Below are 21,644 nucleotides of genomic sequence, written 5' to 3' on the forward strand. Positions count from 1 at the left end.
AACTTAGAACTACTTAAACCTAACTGACCTAAGGACATCACACACATCCATGCCCGAGGCAGGATTCGAACCTGCGACCGTAGCGGTCGCGCGGTTCCAGACTGTAGCGCCCAGAACCGCTCGACTACTCCGGCCGGCGATTCACATCCAAAGACAGTCAATGAAATACGCGCTAACTATGACACGCTAATATGTATGCATTTTAAGAGGTGCTAGAACGGACATTACCTGGGATTCTTACACTGGAGGATCAGTGTTAAAAATCCCGTCCAGTCATCCGGCGTTTGATTTTCTGCAGTATCTATACACGACTTGGGCAAAAGGTTTCCTTCCCATCCTTATTCACTACGAATCAGCACTCCTTTTCTATTACTTCTGCGCCGAAGGGGTGTTAAACTCTATACAGTATACCAACACGAAAACTTATATAGTGTGACAGAATTTTTCTCGAGATTAATCATCGCAACTAAACTAACAGCGAATGCTTGTCACAATAGCTGTTAACGTTCCTGCAGTGCTTCAGCGGAAAAAAATTCTCCAGTTTGATAATGTATCGTGTTCTTGGACAAAGTATTTATGGTCAAGAAGTACAATAACATAATCTGCAATCTAGAAAAACACTGTAAATTACTTTTATTTTCAAATTACATTGGCCTGCTTAGACATGTTAACACTTTGAATAACTGCGTAAGTTATTTTCTGTATTGCTTGATTTTCAGTTACCATTTCCGAGTTTGATTCCTGATAATCATCACTGCAAATCATATCACCTTTCCCCCTCTCGCCCGCCCCCCCCCCCCCCCCGGCATCATGTGGAGGGGCGGGAGGGGGAAGTATAGCTAACGACGCGCAGATAGCCAGATTATATTCATCCAGTATGCGAGAATGAGAGCACTTAGTGACCTGCAACAAATTTTACACGCGATTTCAAACCTGTGAGAGACTTTTTCTCGCTGACACCCCCTCAAAATTATCAAAGGAAAACAGTTTATCGCTTATTCACTTTTCGCTGTTCACGCAGTAAAATTGCCGCATCAGGCCAGACATTTTAATTTACTACTTCTTCACTACAAATTCCATTCGCAACACGTTTTGCAAACAATATTCACATATACCGCTGAATGCACCAGCAAAAATATCAAGTTGTACGACACATAGTTCAGGAGATAAACACTGAGCTGCATGAAAGCGAAACGCAGAGTGAAATTCGCTAGAGATACAGGTGAAATACGTGCACAAATATGTATAAAATATGATAAATATAGATAAAACATATGAGACTTGTGCTAAGCCGGGCAAAGCTGCGGGAAGCAAGAGACTCTGGATCGATTTCAACCAAACTTGCTATACATGTTAGTTGCTGTCAGGAAAGAAATACTGTGGGGGTGAGAGCCACCAGCATCCTACAGGGGTGGAAATGATAACGTGGTGATGGACAAAGAGAGGGCGGCAGGAAGAGCTGTTGAACAGACAGGAGAGAGGAACAGACATACAGAGTGAAGGGGGAAGAGCATAATCTATGTAAAGAGAGGAGAGGGTCAGAGAGGGGGGGGGGGGAGGAGGGGATGGGCTCCTAAAAGATTGGAATAAATACATACCCGGGCGATCCCGGCTACTCAGCTAGGTTATTATAAGGTGGGTGTGACGGCACATCTTCAGGTATTCTTAACATTAATCTGTAGTTGACAAGTAGGTAGGAAGAGGGCAACATTAAATAATATTCATTCCAACCCTGCTATCGGAAAGGAGAAGACATGTTCTACTTGAAAAATTACGTCATCAGAGTGCTTGCAAAAGTCATTAATGTAGGCGCAAAGGCACAGTTCATAAATTTCTTCCGCAAACGCCTCGTTCGTCATTCCGTGTGGTGGTGTGGTGTATGGCTCCCGTGTGGCATTTTCGTCACATTCTCTGAGTGTAGCTCTTAACCAACGAAATAAATGACTAGGGGTGACTGTCTCGTTATCGATCGGATGGGGTACCCCCAAAGAATTTCTCTTTCAAGTTAGTTGTTCTGTTAGCTGTCACCTAGCGAAGTTATGCACCGGTTAAGACAACGGACTCGCACTTGGGAAGATAGCAGTTCAAATTCTCTTCCAGCTACAGATATTTAGATTTTCCGTTATTTCTACAAATCACTTCAGGCAAATGCCGGGTCAGTTCCTTTGAAAACGGCTTGGCCAAGTTCCTCCTCTATCCTTTCTGCAGTCCGAAGAAATGAAGACCAGTGTTTAACGTTCCATCGACAATGAGGTCATTAGAGACGGATCACAACCTCAGAATGTTGAAAGGATGTGGAAGGAAATCGGCCTTGCCCTTTAAAGGAACCATCCCAGCATTTACCTCAAACGATTTCGTGAAATAACGGAAAATCTAAATTTGAATGGACGAACCAGGATGTGAACCGCCGTCCTCCCGAATGAGAGTCCAGTGTGCCCCTGACCGAGCCTCTACTGATAACCTCCACGTCCAAGGGACATTTAACACAAAATATTCCTTTTCCAGTTAGCCATCTGGTGATACTGTGATTGCCGAAAGCACGCAGACGATGCTCCGTGCTGGATCACGTTACCCTTCAGAGAAAGATTGCAAATAATCGTTTTCTGCTATCACATTCTCTTCTCTGTCCAACACTCAACGATATTAGCGTCAAAGCAACGTACTGCCTCACAAACAAGATGAGATCCGTTACTTTTTCCACAGAGCGGAATAAAGGTCTGAACATTATCTGTGACTTTTTCTCTCTGTTTATAGCTCAGAACCGAGAGATTAGTCTTTCGGACTCTGTACGCTTGTCCGCGGCAGATCAAAGTACAAAGAGTGACTCCGGCTGCTTGTACAATCTCTGTAAGCTTCGCTAGAATATATGTTGCTACATATGTCAGTGTATTACGCTCAAGTTGTTCTCACACATAAAGGCATACGTAATAAGAGTTATGTCAAACCATTCGTCAGCTGTTTAAAAAAAGAATACAGTCTATATATGCGTGCCTCCTTTTTCGGACGTTTACTTATGTAACAGTCCTCTCATTAGGGCAGAAGAAAAGTATTTCTGAACTAAATCGACCACCAAGTACGATTTCCAGTCTTGCAGAAATTCTTCCTACTGTTTTCGGAAACTGCTGTCCAGGCACTGACCTTCAAATCCTGTAAGTTTGAAGAAAATAGAAGAGGGCCAGTGTGTACAGTTCAGTTATGAGATATGATCCCTATATGCTGGCAACATGTGCAGAACTTTGACTATTTGGGATCTAATATTAACAGCACAAGTTCCATCTCAACTGAAATAAAACTGCGCATTCTAAGTAGTAATAGATGCTTCCCCACGTTTAAGAAATTGTTGGTCTCTTATGCTATTAAAAGGCAGCCGAAGCTGCAACTATGTAAGGTCATGATCAGAACAGTTGTAACCTAAGGATGCGAAGCATGGACGCTAGCGAGTGTTGATGAGCAGCAGCTCAGGATATCTGAATGTAGAGGGCTGCGCAAGATCTATGGGGCAGTTCGGGGTAATAATAGTTTCTGGATATCTACGACGAATACTAAGCTGGATCGCCTCATACAATGAGCTGATATCGTAAGCATTATAAAAAGTAAACGAACAGCCTGGCTAGGGCATGTCCTCAGGATGGATACTGGAAGAACAACTAAAAAGATTTTTGAATGGAGGCCAACCGGAAGAAGACAGAGAGGACGTCTCTCCCACTTGAGATGGCGTAAGTTCTGCGTTACGACATTTGCGATATGGGGCGGTGTGTTATAATGAAGCAGCAACACCTCTTGTCGCTGTTTTTCTTATCGGGCATTTTGCCTTAATTTGCCGTAATTTTTCCAGTGTTGCGCAGTATCGTTCCCCAGGGATAGAGACACCAGGTTCCTTGAAATAAATGAGCAATGGGCTCTCGCAATTAAAGAAGAGGGTGCGCATCACTTTTTCCAGCAGGTGGCTGGTTTGAACCTTCCTGGCAGATTAAAACTGTGTGCCGGACCGAGACTCGAACTCGGGACCTTTGCTTTTTGCGGGCAAGTGTTCTACCAACTGAGCTACCCAAGCACGACTCGGGCCCCGTCCTCACAGCTTTACTTCTGCCAATATGTCGCCTCCTACCCTCCAAACTGTAAAGCTGTGTGGACGGGGCGCGAGTCGTGCTTGGGTAGCTCAGTTGGTAGAGCACTTGCCCGCGAAAGGCAAAGGTCCCGAGTTCGAGTCTCGGTCCGGCACACAGTTTTAATCTGCCAGGAAATTTCATATCAGGGCACACTCCGTTGCAGAGTGAAAATCTCATTCTGGAGGTGGCTGGTTCTTGACATTCTTGGGACAGGGGCTTTCAGCAGACATGCTGCCCCATACACATTCTTCATTTTCCGATGGGTGTCTACCGGCGTTTGTCCTTCGGCAGCCACGAAAGGAAAGCATGTTAGTCCTGTTTGAACGCATTTGGTAATAATGTCGCCATAGGTCAAGTTTCCGTACTGACCGCACACATATCGGAATGACACGATTGCTACGCTAGTCCCTTGCCTACATTTCGGTGCTTATATACACCCATCGGAGACGCACTACTTGATATAAGCTGCAGCAACGCCCTTCGGTGCTTATATACACCCATCGGAGACGCACTACTTGATATAAGCTGCAGCAACGCCCTCAAACGAAAACTTTTTATTACCACTTACAACATTTTGCTAAATAAGTCTTACGTATAATTCTGTAGTTCCATTTTACATAGCCGTACAATTCCATCAATGTATATATAAAGAGCAGTGGGAAAATTGGTGTATGGGAATGAATATTGAGTAATGGAAAAAAGGAAAGAGAGCGAGAGAAAACAAGATAACAGGCAGACGAAATGAAATTCGTCAGGAACGTAGCAGGATACACAAAGTTAGGTTATGAAGTAAATACAGATATTAAGATGGAATGAAAATATTTGACATAAACGAAAAGGTTACTGGAAATAGGCAAAAAGGGTGTATCCCCAGTGATGCGAATGGCGTCAAGAGTACCACTACACTTTGGCAAGATTTTATAAAAAAAAGCGCTTTTTTAAAATTTTGACTTCCAATTTTCTGTAAACTATCAGAAATAAATAAAATAAAATTCGCAGCGATAAATATACTGACGGACAAAAATCACAGCACCAAAAAATAATTAATGTAGAGTAATGAAATTGCGGAATACGTTCGTCTGGGTAACATATTTAAAGCCGGTCGGTGTGGCCGAGCGGTTCTAGGCGCTTCAGTCTGGAACCGCGTGACCGCTACGGTCGCAGGTTCGAATCCTGCCTCGGGCATGGATGTGTGTGATGTCCTTAGCTTAGTTAGGTTTAAGTAGTTCTAAGTTCTAGGGGACTGATGACCACAGATGTTAAGTCCCATAGCGCTCAGAGCCATTTGAACCATTTTTGAACATATTTAAGTGATTAACATTGCAATATCACAGGTTAATGTATGTTCGAGATAAGCCAATTGCAGATGTGAGATGCTAGTACATTAATAAATAGTATAACCGGCAGAATGTTGAATGCAATCATGCAAAAGTTCATGCATTGCGTTGTATACTTGCCGGATGTCAGTTTGTGGGATAGTGTTTCACGCCTGTGACACTTGTCGGTCAACACAGAGCAATTAATGCTGCTTGTGGATGATGCTAGAGTTTTCTTCCTATGATGTCTCGTATGTACTCGACTGGAGACAGACCTTGTGAACGAGCAGGACAAGGCAACATGTCGACACGCTGTTGTTCAAATGTCTCTGAGCACTATGGGACTTAACATCTGAGGTCATCAGTCCCCTAGAACTTAGAAATACTTAAACCTAACCAACCTAAGGACATCACACACATCCATGCCCGAGCAGGATCGAACCTGCGACCGCAGCGGTCGCGTGGTTCCAGACTGAAGCGCCTAGAACCGATCGTCCACGGCGGCCGGCTCTCACGCTGTGGAGATTGTCGGGTTACAAAAGCGCTATGTGTGCGCGCGTTATCCTGTTGGAAAACACTCCCTGAAATACTGTTGATGAGTGACAGCATGACATGTCGAATCACGTGACTGGCGTGCAATTTTGCAGTTAGGGTGCGGGATAATCACAGGACTGCCCCTTCTGTCATACGAAATCGCACCCTGGACCGTAACTCCATGGGTAGCTCCAGTTAGTCTAGCACACAGACAGGTTGGTTGTGGGCCTTACCTAGTCTTCTCCTAACCAATACGAGGGCATCACTGGCATCGAGGCAGAACCAGATTTCATCAGTAAACACAACAGTCCTCAACCCTACACTTCAATGAGCTCTCGCTTGACACAACCGAAGTCGCAAAAGGCGGCGGTGGTTTTGGGATTAGTGAAATGCACACCACACGGCGTCTAGTTAGGAGCGGTCCTTGAAGTGACCGATCTGTAGGAACTAGTTGATCACTGTGGGGCCAATTGTTGCTGAAGATTCAGCACGATGCCTGAGAGTCATACGCCGAACACGATGGTATTCCCTCTTGGCAGTTCCACGAGGGCGTCCAGAGCGCGGTATTCTTGTGACCGTACAGTCTCGTGATCGCCACTGCAAGTAATTTTGTATCGTGGCTACATTCCTGCCAAGTCTTTCTGCAATATCGTAGAAGGAACATCCAGCTTCTCGTAACCATGTTACACGACCTCGTTCAAACTCAGTGAGGTGTTGATAATGGCGTCTTTGTCACCTTAAATGCATTCTTGACTAACATCAACTCACCACGTCGAATATCAAGGGTAACAAAAGCTCACAACCGTTACCTCGTGTCTTTAAAGCAGCCTTGAGTTTCGCTATTACCGTCACTCTTATGCGACTCGGGCGAAATCCGAATAGACCTCATCTTTCAGGTGTAGAAACGTGCCTATAAAGTTTTGTTTGTGTCGCACAACTTCTTGGTGTTGCAATTATTTTCCGTTAGTGTATACTTAGTGTGGGGTCTCTACCTGGTGGACGCCTTTTGATGTGACGCCACTTCAGAGGCTTGAGTATAAATTTCGCTGTCTATCTGCTCAGCCAGTTTCTCAATTGCTCTCGCGAGGCAGTGTGTACGACGGAACAGACCTTTTCCATTACAGAAAAATATAAGGCGGTCGGCAGTAGCCACTCTCATTAGAACATGGAGGCGGTCTGAAACCTCTTGTATCGTGCATCCTACAACTGCGTTTTCTCACTTCCAAGACTTACTCCCCCCATGAACCATGGACCTTGCCGTTGGTGGGGAGGCTTGCGTGCCTCAACGATACAGATAGCCGTACCGTAGGTGCAACCACAACGGAGGGGTATCTGTTGAGAGGCCAGGCAAACGTGTGGTTCCTGAAAAGGGGCAGCAGCCTTTTCAGTAGTTGCAGGGGCAACAGTCTGGATGATTGACTGATCTGGCCTTGTAACACCAACCAAAACGGCCTTGCTGTGCTGGTACTGCGAACGGCTGAAAGCAAGGGGAAACTACAGCCGTAATTTTTCCCGAGGGCATGCAGCTTTACTGTATGGTTAAATGATGATGGCGTCCTCTTGGGTAAAATATTCCGGAGGTAAAATAGTCCCCCATTTGGATTTCCGGGCGGGGACTACTCAAGAGGACGCCGTTATCAGGAGAAAGAAAACTGGCATTCTACGGATCGGAGCGTGGAATATCAGATCCCTCAATCGGGTAGGTAGGTTAGAAAATTTAAAAAGGGAAATGGATAGCTACTACAAACAGCATTGTGAACGCATTATTGTGGCCAAGATAGATACGAAGCCCACACCTACTACAGTCGTACAAGTTCATATGCCAACTAGCTCTGCAGATGACGAAGAAATTGAAGAAATGTATGATGAAATAAAAGAAATTATTCAGCTTGTGAAGGGAGACGAAAATTTAATAGTCATGGGTGACTGGAATTCGAGTGTTGGAAAAGGGAGAGAAGGAAACATAGTAGGTGAATATGGATTGGGGCTAAGAAATCAAAAAGGAAGCCGTCTGGTAGAATTTTGCACAGAGCATAACTTAATCACAGCTAACACTTGGTTCAAGAATCATAAAAGAAGGTTGTATACGTGGAAGAATCCTGGAGATACTAAAAGGTATCAGATAGATTATATAGTGGTAAGACAGAGATTTAGGAACCAGGTTTTAAATTTTATGACATTTCCAGGAGCAGATGTGGACTCTGACCACAATCTATTGGTTATGAACTGTAGATTAAAACTGAAGAAATTGCAAAAAGGTGGGAATTTAAGGAGATGGGACCTGGATAAACTGACTAAACCGTAGGTTGTACAGAGTTTCAGGGACAGCATAAGGGAACAATTGACAGGAATGGGGGAAAGAAATACAGTAGAAGAAGAATGGGTAGCTCTGAGGGATGACGTAGTGAAGGCAGCAGAGGATCAAGTAGGTAAAAAGACGAGGGCTAGTAGAAATCCTTGGGTAACAGAAGAAATATTGAATTTAATTGATGAAAGGAGAAAATATAAAAATGAAGTAAATAACGCAGGCAAAAAGGAATACAAACGTCTCAAAAATGAGATCGACAGGAAGTGCAAAATGGTTAAGCAGGCATGGATAGAGGACAAATGTAAGCATGTAGAGGCTTATCTCACTACGGGTAAGATAGATACAGCCTACAGGAAAATTAAAGAGACCTTTGGAGAAAAGAGAGCCACTTGTATGAATATCAAGAGTTCAGATGGAAACCCAGTTCCAAGCAAAGAGGGGAAAGCGGAAAGGTGGAAGGAGTATATAGAGGGTCTATACAAGGGCAATGTACCTGAGGACAATATTATGGAAATGGAAGAGGATGTAGATGAAGATGAATTGGGAGATACGATACTGCGTGAAGAGTTTGACAGAGCACTGAAAGACCTGAGTCGAAACAAGGCCCGGGGAGTAGACAACATTCCATTGGAACTACTGACGGCCTTGGGAGAGCCAGTTCTGACAAAACCCTACCATCTGGTGAGCAAGATGTATGAGACAGGCGAAATACCCTCAGACTTCAAGAAGAATATAATAATTCCAATCCCAAAGAAAGCAGGTGTTGACAGATGTGAAAATTACCGAACTATCAGTTTAATAAGCCACAGCTGCAAAATACTAACGCGAATTATTTACAGACGAATGGAAAAACTGGTAGAAGCCGACCTCGGGGAAGATCAGCTTGGATTCCGTAGAAATGCTGGAACAGGTGAGGCAGTACTGACCTTACGACTTACCTTAGAAGAAAGATTAAGGAAAGGCAAACCTACGTTTCTAGCATTTGTAGACTTACAGAAAGCTTTTGACAATGTTGACTGGAATACTCTCTTTCAAATTCTAAAGGCGGCAGGGGTAAAATACAGGGAGCGAAAGGCTATTTACAATTTGTACAGAAACCAGATGGCAGTTATAAGAGTCGAGGGGCATGAAAGGGAAGCAGTGGTTGGGAAGGGAGCGAGACAGGGTTTTAGCCTTCCTCCGATGTTATTCTATCTGTATATTGAGCAAGCAGTAAAGGAAACAAAAGAAAAATTTGGAGTAGGTATTAAAATCCAGGGAGAAGAAATAAAAACTTTGAGGTTCGCCGATGACATTGTAATTCTGTCAGAGACAGCAAAGGACTTGGAAGAGCAGTTGAACGGAATGGACAGTGCCTTGAAAGGAGGATATAAGATGAACATCAACAAAAGTAAAACGAGGATAATGGAATGTAGTCGAATTAAGTCGGGTGATGCTGCGGGAATTAGATTAGGAAATGAGACGCTTAAAGTAGTAAAGGAGTTTTGCTATTTGGGGAACAAAATAACTGATGATGGTCGAAGTAGAGAGGATATAAAATGTAGACTGGCAGTGGCAAGGAAAGCTTTTCTGAAGAAGAGAAATTTGTTAACATCGAGTATAGATTTAAGTGTCAGGAAGTCGTTCTGAAAGTATTTGTATGGAGTGTAGCCACGTATGGAAGTGAAACATGGACAATAAATAGTTTGGACAAGAAGAGAATAGAAGCTTTCGAAATGCGGTGCTACAGAAGAATGTTGAAGATTAGGTGGGTAGATCACGTAACTAATGAGGAGGTGTTGAATATGATTGGGGAGAAGAGAAGTTTGTGGTACAACTTGATTAGAAGAAGGGATCGGTTGGTAGGACTTGTCCTGAGGCATCAAGGGATCACAAATTTAGCATTGGAGGGCAGCGTGGAGGCTAAAAATCGTAGAGGGAGACCAAGAGATGAATACACTAAACAGATTCAGAAGTATGTAGGTTGCAGTAGGTACTGGGAGATGAAGGAGCTTGCACAGGATAGATTAGCATGGAGAGCTGCATCAAACCAGTCTCAGGACTGAAGACCACAACAACAACAACAACAACAACAACAAGACTTGAGATTGTTGTCAGCGTCCGAAATAGACAATTAAATTTGGAAGAAAAAAATCGGCTATGTTCATCCGTCCTTGTCCAACCAGATACTCGTAAAAACTTGGTTCCGACCAGCTTAGCTGTCGATGTGGTGGCAAGAACAGCTTCCAGCCACAAGAATAAATGAAATGCTAAATTTGGGACAATAAGCAGACGCTACATACGAGTATACTGGGTCAGGCAGCAGGAAAGTGGGCAGTTCCTGGGGGGGGGGGGGACAACTGTGACCTTGATTGTTAGCTATTAACCAGAAGCATTTCTTGAAGATATGTTAACAAGATTTCTCTGCAGATAATGTGCATTAAAGATACAGAGAACCGACTGTACTTTGAATGCTACGTGACGAATATCTCTGAAGGTCACTGTTGGTCGATAAACATCACTGTCTCAAGTTCTGGTCGATAATCTTCAACCAAGACAGGAGATAGCGAACAGATAACATATATTTCACCTGTGACATAACAGACGACTACTGCTGTCTCGTAGCTCGTTCCTTCTTTATGACAATTTATATCAAAGACTGGACAGGCACTGTAATCATAATTCAGTCCGCAATTTTGTTTTAAATTTATTATTCTACATTTTATTACTACATATGGCCAATATGTGCAGTTCGACTGTTCAGAAAAATCTTTATTTCAGGTCTGAAGCGACCTTTAAAGGCATTCAACACTGGCAAAGCTCTCTTCCCGAGCAGCGCACAAGGTCATCGACTCCAAACAGTAGCTAGCCAGTTCATCATTGATGTTTTTGTCATTTAGCATTTTCTTGGCAACGAATCACTAACTGTGAAGGCATATTCTCCGGGTCAAGTGAACCTACCGATAACGGATGTCAGCTTCGCCGTTTGACGCAATGAAGATGAAGAGTGTGACGTCATACATGCTTAAGCAGGAAGAGAACACTTCAATATTTTTTGCGTCTATATTATTTTTAGGAATGTAGGTTGTCATGACATACTGATCTGTAGTGCAGTCTTACGTCTAGGTTAAGCTGAAAGGTCACAGTTTGCGCTGAGTTGGCGAAGCGGTATCGAAAGCTTCAGTTAATCGAATTTTCCTTGGACAAAGTTACAGTTCAGAATAATATTGGAGCAAAGCTTTCCTCCTCCTACGACAATTGCAAACAAGATGGTAATTCTTAGATTTACTCTTCCAGTTTTTCTTAGTGAGATTTTTTCACCTCTTTACACATAAACCAATAAAAGTTTTGCATTACCTCTTTATTGTGAAATACACAACAAAGAAAACAAAAATTGGCTCTGAAACATGCGTACATATTCATGTGCAGTGTATCCAGATGACCAAATAAAAAAAAAGTGTAACGATAAGGCCGTGCGGTTTTAGGCGCTTCAGTCCGGAACCGCGGGACTGCTACGGTCGCAGGTTCGAATCCTGCCTCGGGCATGGATGTGTGTAATGTCCTTAGCTTAGTTAGGTTTAAGTAGTTCTTAGATCTAGGGGACTGATGACCTAAGATGTTAAGTCCCTTAGTTCTCAGAGCCATTTGAACCATTTTGTAACGATAAAACTGCCTGTTTCCCACGGGGGGATTTTCACAGCACTACTGAGCAGCGTCATTATGTGATGAAACGTCCTCTTGCTCGGATGCAGGCTGGCATCCATCGTGGAATATCATAGATGAGATCAGCAAATCGTCCCATTCTTCAGTGGCGATTCGGAGTAACGTGCGCAGAGCACGTGGCCGTTGTCGACATCCAAACACAGCTCATTTCAATCGATCCGACACATTTTCACGAGAACAGCACGACGAGCCCGTGAGTCAAGGTCCATCAAGATCAAACTGTGAACAAAAAGTTGGCGATACAGTGACATTATTGGTTCCTGAATCTCGTCCCTGTACCGCAGCGCAAACAGATTGCCCTCAACAACCGCGAGAGGTGTACGGTGGTCCCATGTAATGTGCTACTCCAGTACATCTCTCCACGACCACCTTGTTGCACATGTGGGACATAGTGTTGGAGGCGTTCGATATTACCGGGTTCTCTCCAAACACAATGTCCGCGATTATCAGGGAAAAAATAGATCCGAGTTTCGTCCGTAAACAAAACCTGACGACAATCCTGCGGCGTCCATTCTGCATTCTTTCTTGGCCATATTTGAGTCCATGGTGTTGTAGTGTACGAAGCAGTGCTCGTCATGGTCGTTGAGAATGGAGATCTGGATCATGTAATCGTCTCTTAACTGTTTGACGTGACGAATGACGTCCTGTAGCCTTTTCGAACGCCGAATTCAGTTCTGGAACACTTAGCCCATCGTTCTTTTGCCTCAGAGGTCGAAGATAGCGATCATTATGTGCACATGTCGAATGTGGACGGCCTGTGCGGTGTAAGCCTCCAACACCATCTGTCAAATGGAAACGATTCCGTGTCCGCACCATATTACTTTAACTCCGGTGCATACATCTAGAAACTTCCAAGGTTGAGAAGCCTGTGCCTAGCGTGATGGCGCGGAGCTAATCATTGGTGGCGACTGTCCTTCGTGGCATGATGGAGGTTCACTCTACAGTTCCACAGACATGGTGTTTTACTTTCAACTGAAATGCTGTGTAATACATTCGAGTGCTGCGTTCTACCCATACGTAGCGCTCACGGTAACTGTGTGTATGTTTACAAACAACTGAGTGGTGACCTTCACAGCGGCACAGGAACAGTCATAACAACAACACACCTGCACGACATATAGGGATGATGGAAAAGGTTTGTTGATGTGTGTAGTCCACTGTCGTATTGCTTGGCAAGTCTTGAAAAGACGGGCAGCTCGTCGGCGTTGTCGATTCAGTGTAAAGCGAGAGTGCCAAATGGCTCTGAGCACTATGGGACTTAACATCTGTGGTCATCAGTCCCCTAGAACTTAGAACTACTTAAACGTAACTAACCTAAGGACATCACACACATCCATGCCCGAGGCAGGATTCGAACCTGCGACCGTAGCAGTCCCGCGGTTCCGGACTGAGAGCCTGAACCGCTAGACCACCGCGGCCGGCCGCGTGAGTGCCACTGCCGCTTTTGGTTTACGTGCCTCTGATACTTGACGAGTTTCACGGTAACCCCTTCTGGCAGTCTGTATTAGTGAAGTACTTCATCGGATAGAGCGGCCTTTTCTGCCCGTGAACCTGCGAATCTTTTCTTTTATGTAGTACAAAGGAAGAAACCTAGCTCAAGTTCCGGATGTTTTTCAGTTTTTGGCCGTATGTGGGATTTTCTTCATGGAACAGTAATTTGCAGATTATTCTTTATGCGATACAACGCCACACTGGGTTCGTCCAACCACACGTTTTACTAGCTTCTCCATTAGAAGTCGTCTAACGAATAACTGCGAGTTTGAAATTTGCATCATGACTGCGCTGAATTTCGAAGGTTGTTAATCATTTTCTTCCGATCCGCTCCGATAACTGTGCACATCGAAGCACCGCTTCCGGGACAGGTACGCGCGCCGGCCCCTCATCGAATCCTCCCAGCGGATTACCAACGAGGGTCAGTGTGCCGGCCAGCCTGGATGTGGATTTTTAGGCGGTTTCCCACATCTAACTAGGTGAATGCCCGGGTGGTACCCTAGTCCCGCCTCAGTTACACGATTCGCAAACATTTAGAAAACGTTCGCTCACTTTCACATCAATAACACTACAGGCTGGGGTACAGGGTATCCCTCCTCCATATGATTTTGCCAGCTGCGTCGGGGGCGACCCATTTTCTTCCGCTGGGATGGTATCCACCACAGTATCCTATTTGGTATCCTGTCTTCATTCATCTTATTCACATGGCCAAGCCACATGACCTGTTTTTGTTGGATATCGTCACAGATATCCCTATACATTTTCATTCTTTGTCGGATTACGTGATTTGCTATCCTATCCATCCTAGTATAACTTGAGCTTTACCTATCTCAGTGACAAACAGTTTATTATTATTATTATTATTAATGGCTGAAATAAGTCCAGAGGGATCTGCAGCAGATCAACATAAAAAATCTCGAAGACCGCACTGATTAACGGAATAAAATTACAAGTGTGAAGCTTGAGGAAAGAACATCGCGCCAGCCTGGTAAAAAATGGACAGAAGAACGGAAGAAGGAGCATTCTGAGAGGATGAAGAGTTTTTGGGAAGAAAAGTAGAAAAACATCCGGAGATTAAATTATGATTTCAAGTTCAATTGCTCTCCTAAAGGGCAACAATCATTATAATAATAAATTATTATTATTGCTGCTAATGTCCCAGGCTTCTGCTTCGTACAAAACTACATCCGGTATTACAGTAACATGGATTCTCTCCATCGTTGTTGTTCTTATCTGTTTGTTCCACAGAACAGTGTTCATTGCCCTTGTTACAGGTCGTCCTTTATTAATTCTACTTGTGATTTCAGCATTACGTGGGCCGTTTTTGTTAAATAATACCCCAACATATTTTGACTTTCCACACTTACAATTACTTCTCGATCTACATCCAAATTATTTACATTTCGATTTCCAGCGGCCAAGCACTCACTCATCTTCAGGCCAGCCTTATTCGGTCTTATCATATAGCTCAGATAACTTTTATCTTCTAGTAGTAAAAATCTAGTCATTTGCAAAGTACAGGCTCAATATCTTGCTGTCTTCTACTGTCACTCCCATAACCTGGCATTTTCTATGCCAAGTCTGAAGGACTGCTCCTAGATACAGCTTAAAGAGGATCGGTGACAGCTCACAGCTCTTACATTATCCGTGCCAAAGCCGTCAATAACCATGCCGACTCTAAGCCGATGCAGGACACAGACACAAGAAAGAGGAAAAAAGTTCATCACCTTCTTTCGATTTCAACACCCCTTGATGAAGACTAAATCAAACTCTTCAATTAAAAAGTTAAAGTGCTCCTGTCCTATCGCGTAAAACAACGTACCTGTTAGAACGATAACAGACACTATATAAATGAAACGTAAACAATCGACGATGGTTTGAACTGTTACCTCATACTCAACGATTAATTTCCAGACGTAAGCCATAATGTTGCTCCATTTCAGATTAAGGAATGAGCATTGCAGCTTAAGATCAACCGGTGTCACGGCACTGGCGTATGTTGGAGGCCTCGTTTCAGGTCGAGTTTGCCTCGCTGCATTGCAGTGTAGCAGTTTTTCATCAGTTTACACAGGAAAACAGATATACGATGTGACACACAGGGGCTGTAAATTACTTCATGGAGCACTTCGTGTCAACAGCTGTACTGCCGCACTGTTCCTTTGTTTATCAGCTACTGGATCAGTAAACACGACAATTTCCTATATCGCTGTAGAAGTAAATGTAAAAGGTGTTTCAGTCTGATTATTACTATTAATGTCATCATCATCATCATTTTAAATTTTTTATCGATATTAGGCCTGCTCTCCAGGTACCTGAAGTAGATTGCAAGATTCTACTTTAAACAATATATAACAAATATGTTCTAAGTGTATTTTTGATTAAAATGCGAACTAGATTGCATAAAAAATAACAAAATAAAAAGCAAACGAGCGGAACGTTCTAGCAGAAATTGGTACTAACTTAGCAGATTACCACCATCAGTATTGCAATTGGGCGCTGTATGGTCATGTAAGGTGGGCAGCTCCAATCGGCCTCCTGCATCTAAACAGACTCAACAATAACTGAATGATAGCCATCTACCTACGAGTACGTAGTACCTCCTTTTGCCCTAAAGGAGGTGAAGTAGCGTGTCATGGAGTGCACGAAACACCAACAGCGTTGAGAAGCTACCGTTAATTGTCGTTTCGAACTACATCCACATTTATTCTGCATAAGACACCTTATGATGTGTGGCACATGGTACGTTATGTACGACAGTCAATTCCACCCTTTCCTGTAGCGAATTGTGCGGGGAAGAACGATTGTTAAAGTCTTCAAGCGAACTCGACTCTTGGTTGCCTTCTAGCAACATACGTTATCAGATTTCTAACACTAAATCACACCGTGATGCACAACGCCTCGCCATTTAAAGTTCACTGCACATCTCTGTTGCAATTTTGTGTATAAACCTGTCATGATAATGGTAGCACTTCTCGGAATTCCCTTCTTATTACGTCAACTTGACTACGACACCACACACTGGAGCAAGAGATGGTACAAGCGTATTATACGCCTTTTCTTCTACAGATGCACAGCACTTTCCCAGAATACTGCTAACAAAATTCATTTGCCTTCTCGAACACCGGTTTCACTAGTTTTGTTTTTTTTTTTTTTTTTTTTTTTTTTTTTGCATTTCATATAGCTCCACATTCCTATTCTCCAGTATTCACGTAATATAGCAGGCGGAGACATTTAATACAGATATTATAATCAGATTCTATTGGGTTCTTTCTTTTTGTTTGGGGAACTAATTGCATTGATCCATATTTAAAAAAAAAAAAGGTTCAAATGGCTCTGAGCACTATCGGACTTAAGTTCTGAGGTCATCAGTCCCCTAGAACTTAGAACTACTTAAACCTAACTAACCTAAGGACACACATCCACGCCCGAGGCAGGATTCGAACCTGCGACCGCAGCGGTCGCGCGGTTCCAGACTGTAGCACCTAGAACCGCTCGGCCACTCCGGTCGGCCATATTTAAAAACATCTGCCATTCAGTACACTAATAGCGTGTAACCCCGAATGCTAAGACCCGCACGAAAATGTGCTTAGAGTACAAGTCGCTTATCCCGAAAACAGTGGTCTGAGTCGTTCGCATGCAAAACTGCGCGCCTTATCATATGAGACATCTGAACGACCATCTATTCGGGGTCTAAGACAGGTACTTTCGTAACGCGAAGAATAAAAATATCAATACAATAAGACCAAAAACACAATATTTCAACACGATATTGCAGTGCCTGTGTTATTCTGAATTACGATGCAAAGTTCCTTTGGACATATATGCATGTCCAAAGGAATGCATGTCCAAAGAAGCAACTTTGAATCGTAATTCGGAATAACAGAGGCACCGCAATATCGTATGTACCCGCGACACCTGGCAAGCGAATTTCAAGCAAAACGTCTCCATCATACGGGAATACACATAATGGATGTATGAGTGTAGGTTGTAGACGCACGGTTGACGACATATGGAAGTCTGCGTCTGACCATGGTTCGTGCACGGATACCCAAATGGTAAGGCGACCGATCGCTGGAAGCGGAAAATCCGGGTTCGAGTCCCGGTTCCGGCACAAATTTTCACTGTCGTCATTCCAATCTACTGCTGATGGTTATACACACTCGCAAATGCGAATACTTAATATATACAGCATTTCAAAGTCGTGACTTTTTATTATATTTCCCTCTACTTAAATAATTATGCTGTGTGAAAAACAAATCTTTTCTACTGATCTGATAGTGTTGACAGCTTTTCAATCTTCGAAGGGCGGGTGGGGCATTTCAACGAATAGGTCGAAGCAAAGTGGAACCGAACAATATCCACATCTAACCAAAGCTAAATTTTCACATTCAACATCATTTATGCTTTCAACCAGTCCATTGCCATATGCCACGTTTGAAAATGTAATTACTGCTGGCGTTTTGATACTGCGCTGCTTGAATACAGAAATGATGTCGAATGTGAAAAACTGGCTTTAGCCAGGAATGCATGCTGCCCCGCCACACTCGATCACTTTATTGAAATCCCACTCCTGCACTTTGAGTAGCTGTGCAACACTATCAGCTCTGGAGAAAGTGATTATTGCTTGTACAGGGTAATTACTTTACGCACAGGGAAATACAGCAATAAATCACAACATTGCAATGTGTGTGTTTTTGGTCATGTTGTATCGGTATTTTGTTTCTTCGCGCTGCCGAAGTTCCACTCTTAGACTTAGAACAGTTAATCATTCAAACGTCTCTAGTGGTGAGACACGTACTTTTGCATGCGAATGGCTCATACCACTGTTTTTGAGTTGAGTGATTTATATTCTAAAACAACATTTCCGTGCGGGTCTGAGCGTTCGAGATCACGCAATGTAGAAACGCTGTGTAAGTCAGATTTTCAGACTATGCGTCGCAGCACCCAGGGGCATCGAGGTGGTGTCATAAAAATAACAGTTTGGTTTATTTGCATTCTAACAAGGGAAACCCCCCATTGCACCTCATCAGATTTAATGGGAAAATGGCCCAGTGGATAGCACATCAAATTTTGAACACAGATCAAACGTGAAAAGAGAAAGAATGTATACTGAACAATGAAAAAAAAGAAGCAAAATAGAAACTGTCAACGGTCCATGCTTAAGATGTGCAATATCGCGCAAATTGCAAGGATCACGGCGTCGTGATTGTGTGCTCACGGTGTTGGATTTCGTGTTCGAATCTCTTTCGTGCCCCATATACAGGGTGTACATAAATTCCGGGAACACTTGCAATTAGCCGCGCAGTCTAAGGCACTGCAGTCATGGACTGTGCGGCTGGCCCCGGGCGGAGGTTCGAATCCTCCCTCGGACATGGGTGTGTGTGTTTGTCCTTAGGATAATTTAGGTTAAGTAGTGTGTAAGCTTAGGGACTGATGACCTTAGCAGTTAAGTCCCATAAGATTTCACACACATTTGAACATTTGAACACTTTCAATTATTTATTGCACAAGAACCAAACATTGTACAAATATCATATATATGTCATTTTGAAGAGAAACCCTGAAAGTTTTTTTTCATGTATACCACCACAGCAAAGTTTGGTAATTTTCCGATTGTCAGCGCTAGTCACAAACATGGTGAGTTCAGGTGCAGAGCAAGCTTTCTGTGTGTTGGAGTTCGAGAAAAACGAGTGTGCTACAGCTGTTCAACGGGTGTTTAGAACCAAGTACTGTAAGAAGCCACCAACAAGGAAGGCCATTTACCACTGGCACAACAAATTCATTACGACGGGTTGCTTGTGCCCGGCAAAGAGAAGCGGACGTCCCAGTGTGAGTGAAGTGAATGTGGAGCACGTTCGAGAGACATTCACGAGTCCAAAGAAATCGCTGCGCCGTGCATCCCGTGAACTCGAAATGGCTCCAATGGCAGTGTGGAAAATCCTGCGACAGAAGCTGTCTATGAAACCATTCAAACTGGAGCTAGTGCAGAAGCTCAATGACGACAAAGACAAGCGTTTTGAGTTTTGTTCACAGTTGCAATAATTGGATGAGGATGGGGATGGCATTGTTGATCGCTTAATTTTTAGCGACGAAGCCACTTTTCACACTTATTACAGGCATAATTGTCCAATCTGGGAAGCATCCACACAAGTGCATTGAATTTGAACGTGATTCCCCAAAGGTAAATGCTTTCGCGCCTTGTCACGTCGAAAACTGTACGGGCCATTCTTCTTCGCCGACAGCACTGTCACTGAATAATCCTACTTGGATATGTTGCAGCAATGGCTGATGCCTCAAATGCAATGGGACTCTCCGTTCATCTTTCAGTAGAATGGGGCTCCACCCAATTTTCATCGTGAAGTTCGTGGGTAACTGAACGCGGAGCTGCCGCATCGATGGATCGGCCGTGCTACAGAAGGGGACAGCTGTTTCATGAAATGGCCTCCCCAATCACCAGATCTCACTCCGTGTGACTTTTTTCTCTGGGGACACATTAAAGATATGGTGTATGTACCGCCTCTACCACGTGATGTATCAGAACTCCGGGAGAGAATACGGGAAGCGACTGTTTATATACAGGGTGTTTCAAAAATGACCGGTATATTTGAAACGGCAATAAAAACTAAACGAGCAGCGATAGAAATACACCGTTTGTTGCAATATGCTTGGGACAACAGTACATTTTCAGCCGGACAAACTTTCGAAATTACAGGAGTTACAATTTCCAACAACAGATGGCGCTGCAAGTGATGTGAAAGATATAGAAGACAACGCAGTCTGTGGGTGCGCCATTCTGTACGTCGTCTTTCTGCTGTAAGCGTGTGCTGTTCACAACGTGCAAGTGTGCTGTAGACAACATGGTTTATTCCTTAGAACAGAGGATTTTTCTGGTGTTGGAATTCCACCGCCTAGAACACAGTGTTGTTGCAACAAGACAAAGTTTTCAACGGAAGTTTAATGTAACCAAAGGACCGAAAAGCGATACAATAAAGGATCTGTTTGAAAAATTTCAACGGACTGGGAACGTGACGGATGAACGTGCTGGAAAGGTAGGGCGACCGCGTACGGCAACCACAGAGGGCAACGCGCAGCTAGTGCAGCAGGTGATCCAACAGCGGCCTCGGGTTTCCGTTCGCCGTGTTGCAGCTGCGGTCCAAATGACGCCAACGTCCACGTATCGTCTCATGCGCCAGAGTTTACACCTCTATCCACACAAAATTCAAACGCGGCAACCCCTCAGCGCCGCTACCATTGCTGCACGAGAGACATTCGCTAACGATATAGTGCACAGGATTGATGACGGCGATATAGATGTGGGCAGCATTTGGTTTACTGACGAAGCTTATTTTTACCTGGACGGCTTCGTCAATAAACAGAACTGGCGCATATGGGGAACCGAAAAGCCCCATGTTGCAGTCCCATCGTCCCTGCATCCTCAAAAAGCACTGGTCTGGGCCGCCATTTCTTCCAAAGGAATCATTGGCCCATTTTTCAGATCCGAAACGATTACTGCATCACGCTATCTGGACATTCTTCGTGAATTTGTGGCGGTACAAACTGCCTTAGACGACACTGCGAACACCTCGTGGTTTATGCAAGATGGTGCCCGGCCACATCGCACGGCCGACGTCTTTAATTTCCTGAATGAATATTTCGATGATCGTGTGATTGCTTTGGGCTATACGAAACATACAGGAGGCGGCGTGGATTGGCCTCCCTATTCGCCAGTCATGAACCCCTGTGACTTCTTTCTGTGGGGACACTTGAAAGACCTGGTGTAACGCCAGAATCCAGAAACAATTGAACAGCTGAAGCAGTACATCTCATTTGCATGTGAAGCCATTCCGCCAGACACGTTGTCAAAGGTTTCGGGTAATTTCATTCAGAGACTACGCCATATTATTGCTACGCATGGTGGATATGTGGAAAATATCGTACTATAGAGTTTCCCACACCGCAGCGCCATCTGTTGTTGAAAATTGTAACTACTGTAATTTCGAAAGTTTGTCTGCCTGAAAATGTACTGTTGTCCCAAGCATATTTCAACAAACGGTGTATTTCTATCGCTGCTCGTTTAGTTTTTATTGCCGTTTCAAATATACTGGTCATTTTTGAAACACTTTCAGAGTTTCTCTTCAAAGTGCAATATTTGTGACATCTGTACAATGTTTAGTTCTTGTGCAA

General features: G+C 43.8%; 1 protein-coding gene across 3 annotated transcripts in view; it reads right to left on the reverse strand.

Annotated features, from left to right (window-relative positions):
• LOC124776757 (long-chain-fatty-acid--CoA ligase 4) overlaps positions 1-21,644 on the reverse strand; it is a 263,835-nt gene that overhangs the window by 150,384 nt on the left and 91,807 nt on the right. The gene's annotated exons all lie outside the window — the stretch shown is intronic.

This window comes from Schistocerca piceifrons, chromosome 2 (genome assembly GCF_021461385.2).
Source record: "Schistocerca piceifrons isolate TAMUIC-IGC-003096 chromosome 2, iqSchPice1.1, whole genome shotgun sequence".
In the NCBI taxonomy this organism is placed as follows: domain Eukaryota; kingdom Metazoa; phylum Arthropoda; class Insecta; order Orthoptera; family Acrididae; genus Schistocerca; species Schistocerca piceifrons.